Consider the following 6,766-nt stretch of genomic DNA (forward strand, 5'->3'; position numbering starts at 1 on the left):
ATTTGGCACAACTTTGGGTTTAAGAAATTGGATGCACAAGCAGTATTTCCGCTTACTACAAATTAAGGCTAGCAAATAGATTGAGAAGCAACCAACCGAAAAACGAAAACGGTCATAAACATGCATTGAGAATAACTAACACTGAATAATGCATCATAAGTAGGATGTAACTTCGTTGCATAACTATTGACTTTACGTCTATGCATAGGGAATCACAAACCTTAACACCAATATTCTTACTAAATCAAAATTACTCACTAGCATAACTCACAAATTATCATCTCCATATCGCAAAACTATTGCAAGGAATCAAACTTATCATATCCAATGATCTATATGAAAGTTTTTATTATATCCTTCTTGAATATTCATCACATTGGGACCAAATTCATATGTTGTGCAAATTACCATTACTATTATCAACTCTCAAAAAGATATAAGTGAAGCATTAGAGTTCATCTATTTCTTCAAACTATAATCACCGCCGGTATCAAAAAGATATAAGTGAAGTACTAGAGCAACTGCCTAGATCAAAAGATATAAGTGAAGCACATAGAGTATTCTAACAAATCATGAAAATGTGTTTCCCTCTCAAAAAGGTATGTTCAGAAAAGATGATTGTGACAAACTAAAAAGCAAAAAAAGCAAAGACTCATATAATACACGGCGCTCCAGGCAAAACTCATACCATGTGATAAATGAAAATATAGCTCCAAGTAAAATTACTGATGGTCGGTACAAGAAAGAGGGGATGCCTTCCGGGGCATCCCCAAGCTTAGTTGCTTGGGAGTCCTTGAATATTACCTTGGCGTGCCTTGGGAATCCCCAATCTTAGGCTCTTGCCACTCCTTATTCCTTCATCCATCGCGATCTCACTTAAAACTTGCAAACTTCAGCACACAAAACTTAACAAAACCTTCGTGAGATCCGTTAGTATAATAAAGAAAATCACTACTTTAGGTACTGTTGCAAACCCATTCATATTTTATCATTGCATTATACCTATTGTATTCGAACTTCAACATGGCTTATACCCCCCGATAAAATCCATAGATTCATCAAAACAAGCAAACAACACAACAAAAATAGAATTTGTCAAAAACAGAACAATCTATAGCAATTCGAACATTGACCATATGTCTGTAACTCCAAAAATTCTAAAAAGAATAGGAAAACATGGAAACTTTGTATATCAATTATTGTTTTTAAAATTAGAATTTTATAATGCTCCAGAAAATTTTAACAATTCTGCTACTGGACGTAAAAGTTTCTGTTTTTGCACAGAATCAAAGCAACTATCATCCAAATCATCCCAAAGGCCTTACTTGGCACAAAAAATAATTTAAACACAAAAAAACATAACAGTAGCACAATTGTGTGCACATAAGGAAATAGTAAAATAAACAAGAAATTTAAGATAATTATTGGGTTGCCTCCCAACTAGCGCTATCATTTTACGCCCCTAGATAAGCGTAATGCATAGTTTCAAGTGTTTTCATCTTTAAAATCGACTCTTTAGGTTGCCCTCATAATGGATTCATATGGTTGATTAATTCTTTTTCTAGGGAAGTGTTCCATAACTTTCTTTAACGAAAACTGAAATTTTATATTCCCTTCTTTCATAACAATAACAACACCTATGGTTTGTAAGAACGGTCTACCAAGTATTATGGGACAAGACGGATTGCATTCAATATCAAGCACAAAGGTTTCTTGATAGTAGAATAAGAACATCATTTATCCTAGCCAAAGGTTTCTTGATAGTAGAATCCGCTAAGTACAAATTAAGAGAACATTTATCCATATTGGTAGAACCTAGCACATCACATAGATATTTTGGTATTGTGGAAACGCTAGCACCCAAATCACATAAAGCATTGCACTCATAATTTTTAATTTTAACTTTAATGGTAGGTTCCCACTCATCATATAATTTTCTAGGTATTGAAATCTCCATTCTTTTAAAGTTTTCATCATCGCTTCTACAATATGTTTAGTAAAGCCTTATTTTGTTCATACGCATGGGGTGAATTTAACATTGATTACAACAAAGAAATACACTCAATCGAAGAACAACTATCATAATTAAAGTCTTTGTAATCCAAAAGAGTGGGTACATCACTTTTTAAAGTTTTCACCTCTCCAAACCCACTCTGAAACACCAATCATTTTAATATCTTCATCATTACCAAAATGGTGGATTCATCACTAAATAAAGTCACGACCTCTGCAAATCCACTTCCATCATTATAATCATCATAAATAGGAGGCATGCAATCATTATAACAAATTTGCTCGTCAAATCTTGGGGGACTAAAAATATCATCTTCATCAAACATAGCATCCCCAAGCATATGGCTTTGCATATCATTAGCATCATGGATATTCAAATAATTCATACTAACAACATTGCAATCATGCTCATCATTTCAAAAATTTTGTGTCAAACATTTTATTGACTTCTTCTTCTAACAGTTGAGCATAATTTTCCGAACCATCATTTTCAAGAAAGATATTATAAAGATGATGTGATACAACCTCAATTCCATTTTTTATGTTTTCTTTTACAAACCAAACTAGTGATAAAACAAGAAACTAAAAGATTCAATTGCAAGATCTAAAGATATACCTTCATGCACTCACCTCCCCGGCAACGGCACCAGAAAAGAGCTTCGTTGATGGGATGTGAGTGCCACTTACCTAACCTCCCCGGCAATGGTGCCAGAAAAGAGCTCGATGTCTACTACGCAACCATATTCTTGTAGACACGTGTTGGGCCTCCAAGAACATAGTTTTGTAGGACAGTAGCAATTTTCTCTCAAATAAATGACCTAAGGTTTATCAATCGGTGGGAGGTGTAGGATGAAGACGCTCTCTCTCAAACGACCCTGCAATCAAATACAAGAAATCTCTTGTGTCCCCAACACACCCAATATAATGGCAATTTGTATAGGTGCACTAGTTCGGCGAAGAGATGGTGATACAAGTGTAATATGGATGGTAGAAATGTATTTCTATAATCTGAATAAAGAAAAACAACAAGGTAGCAAATAGTAAATAGGCACAAAAATGGCATTGCAATGCTTGAAAATGAGGCCTAAGGTCCGTACTTTCGCTAGTGCGATCTCTCAACAATGCTAATATAATTAGATCATATAACCACCCCTCAACGTGCAACAAAGAATCACTCAAAAGTTCCTATCTAGTGAAGAACATACGAAGAAATTGTTTGTAGGGTACGAAACCACCTCAAAGCTATTCTTTTCGATCGATCTATCCAAGCGTTCGTACTAAAATAACACCAAATAATTTCAGATTCATAATACTCAATCCAACACAAAGAACTTCAAAGAGTGCCCCAAGATTTCTACCGGAGAAACAAAAGACGAGAACGTGCATCAACCCCTATGCATAGATTACCCCAATGTCACCGTGGGAGTCCACAAGTTGAGTGCCAAAACACATATCAAGTGAATCAATATGATACCCCATTGTCACCACGAGTATTCATATGCAAGACATATATCAAGTGCTCTCAAATCCATAAAAGTATTCAATCCGATAACAACGAAATCTCAAAGGGAAAAACTCAATTCATCACAACAAGATAGAGAGGGGGAAAACCATATGATCCGATTATATGAACGAAGCCCGCGATACATCAAGATCGTGAAATCTCAAGAACGAGAGAGAGATTAAACACATATCTACTGGTACAAACCCTCAACCCCGAGGGCGGACTACTCCCTCCTCATCGTGGTGGTCGCCGGGATGATGAAGATGGCCACCGAAGATGATTCCCCCCTCCGGCAGGGTGCCAAAACGGGGTCTAGATTGGTTTTCGGTGGCTATAGAGGCCTGCGGTGGCGAAACTTTTGATCTAGGGTTATTTTTGATGGTTTCTCTATTTATAGGATTTTTTACGTCGGTTTCACGCGAAGATGGGCCTCGAGGTGAGAACAACCCACCGGGGTAAGCCAGGCACGCCTTGGTGGGTTGTGCCCTCCTCGTGGCTCTTTTGGCCCTCCCACGAAGCTTTGGGGATCTCTTTTGTTTCAAAAAAATTGTCAAAAAGTTTTAGTTCATTTGGAGAACTTTCATTTCTACACAAAAAACAACACCACAGTAGTTTTGCTGAAAACAGCGTCAGTCCAGGTTAGTTCCATGCAAATCATTCCAAAACCATATAAAATTGTTGTAAACATGGCATGAATACTTCATAAATTATAGATACATTGGAGACATATCACAATACAGTAGAGATAAGTATTTCCCTCAGTTAAGAACTGATACGTCTCCAACGTATCTATAATTTTTTATTGTTCCATGTTATTATATTATCAATCTTGGATGTTTTATAATCATTTTATATCATTTTTTGGTACTAACCTATTGACATAGTGCCAAGTGCCAGTTGCTATTTTTTCCATGTTTTTTTACATCACACAAAATCAATATCAAACGGAGTCCAAATGCCACAAAACTTTACAGAGAATTTTTATGGGCCAGAAGGAACACAACGGGCCCTGGCTGCGCCTGGGGGGGGGGGAGAGGAGCACAACCCACCAGGGTGCGCCAGGAGGCCCAGGCGCACCCTGGTGGGTTGTGCCCACCTCGGGTGCCCCCCAGACCGCTTCTTTGCTCTATAAATACCCCAATATTCCCAAAACCCTAGGGGAGTCGATGAAATATTGATCCAGCCACCGCAGAGTCCAGAACTACCAGATCCAATCTAGACACCATCTCAGATGGGGTTCACCACCTCCATTGGTGCCTCTCCGATGATGCGTGAGTAGTTCTTTGTAGACCTTCGGGTCCATAGTTAGTAGCTAGATGGCTTCCTCTCTATCTCTCTCTCTCTCTCTTGACTCTCAATACAATGGTATCTTAGAGATCCATATGATGTAACTCTTTTGCAGTGTGTTTGTTGGGATCGATGAACTTTAAGTTTATGATCAGATCTATCTTTTTATATCAATGAAAGTATTTGAGTTTCTTTGATCTTTTTTATGCATGATTGCTTATAGCCTCGTATTTCTTCTCCGATATTTGGGTTTTGTTTGGCCAACTTGATCTATTTATCTTGCAATGGGAAGAGGTGCTTTGTAGTGGGTTTGATCTTACGGTGCTTGATCCCAGTGACAGAAGGGGAACCGACACATATGTATCGTTGCTACTAAGGATAAAACGATGGGGTCTATCTCTACATAGATAGATCTTGTCTACATCATGTCATCTTTCTTATTTCATTACTCTATTTCTCCATGAACTTCATACACTAGATGCATGCTGGATAGCAGTAGATGTGTGGAGTAATAGTAGTAGATGCAGGCAGGAGTCGATCTACTAATCTTGGATGTGATGCCTATGTAATGATCATTGCCTGGATATCATCATGAGTATTTGAAGTTCTATCAATTGCCCAACAGTAATTTGTTCACCCACCGTTTGCTATTTTTCTCGAGAGAAGCCACTAGTGAAACCTACGGCCCCTGGGTCTCTTTCTCATATTATTTTCCTTTGTGATCTACTTTCATTTGCTTTTATTTCCAGATCTATTAATCCAAAAACCCAAAAATAATTTGCTGCACTTTATTTTATTTGCGATCTATTTATTCAATCTATTACAACTTTCTCCCATCATGGACCAATTTCTGGCACCGTTAACCGAAAGGGATTGAAAACCCCTTTAACACAGCGGGTTGTGAGGATTTGTTACCTGTGTGCAGGGGCTGTTTACGTTGTGTTGCTTGGTTCTCCTACTGGTTCGATAACCTTGGTTTCGTATTTGAGGGAAATACTGTAACACCCCGGATGTAACTTTCCGTCAACTTCGAGGACATTGAGCTCCAAGAAGATCTCTCTTATCGTGAGCACCTAGTTGCTATTCTTGAAGAGACTGAACGCAAGACTCGCAATAACTCAATAAAATTTCTCAAAGTCAAGTGGTCACACCATTCCGACCGGGAAGCTACCTGGGAACGCGAGGATCACCTCCGTTCTGAGTACCCGGCGTTCTTTCAGTCCTAGATCTCGGGACGAGATCCTTTCGTAGTGGTGGAGTGTTGTAACACCCCGGATGTAACTTTCCCAATTTGTACTCCAACTCTTGCCGTTTCTGGCGTTAAGTTATATTTATTTTCTCGGGTTCGGGTTTTTGTCTCCGTGTGTTGTTATCGTTGTCATGTATCTCATATCATGTCATCATGTGCATTGCATTTGCATACGTGTTCGTCTCATGCATTCGAGCATTTTTCCCGTTGTCTGTTTTGCATTCCGGCGCTTCATTCTCCTTCGGTGTTCATTTCTAGATTTCTTTCGTATGTGGGGATTAAACATTTCCGGATTGGACCGAGACTTGCCAAGCGGCCTTGGTTTACTACCGGTAGACCGCCTGTCAAGTTTCGTATCATTTGGACTTCGTTTGATACTCCAACGGTTAACCGAGGGACCGAAAAGGCCTCGTGTGTGTTGCAGTCCAACACCCCTCCAATTTGGCCCAAAACCCACCAAACTCTGCTCCATCATCTAGAGCGTTCGATCATGATCGCGTGGCCGAAAACTGCACCTCATTTGGACTCTCCTAGCTCCCTTTATGCCTATAAATAGGTCCTCCTCGAAAATTCCGGATCCCCCTCTCCCCGTAACCCTAAATCCCAGATCCGCGCCGGCCGGACACGTCCGCCCCGGCCAGACGCGTCCGCTCCGCCGCCGCCAGCCACCCCGCGCTCGCCACATGGCAAGCCGCCGCCGTCTCCGCCCGCGG

The sequence above is a fragment of the Triticum dicoccoides genome, chromosome 4A (assembly GCF_002162155.2).
Source record: "Triticum dicoccoides isolate Atlit2015 ecotype Zavitan chromosome 4A, WEW_v2.0, whole genome shotgun sequence".
In the NCBI taxonomy this organism is placed as follows: Eukaryota; Viridiplantae; Streptophyta; class Magnoliopsida; order Poales; family Poaceae; genus Triticum; species Triticum dicoccoides.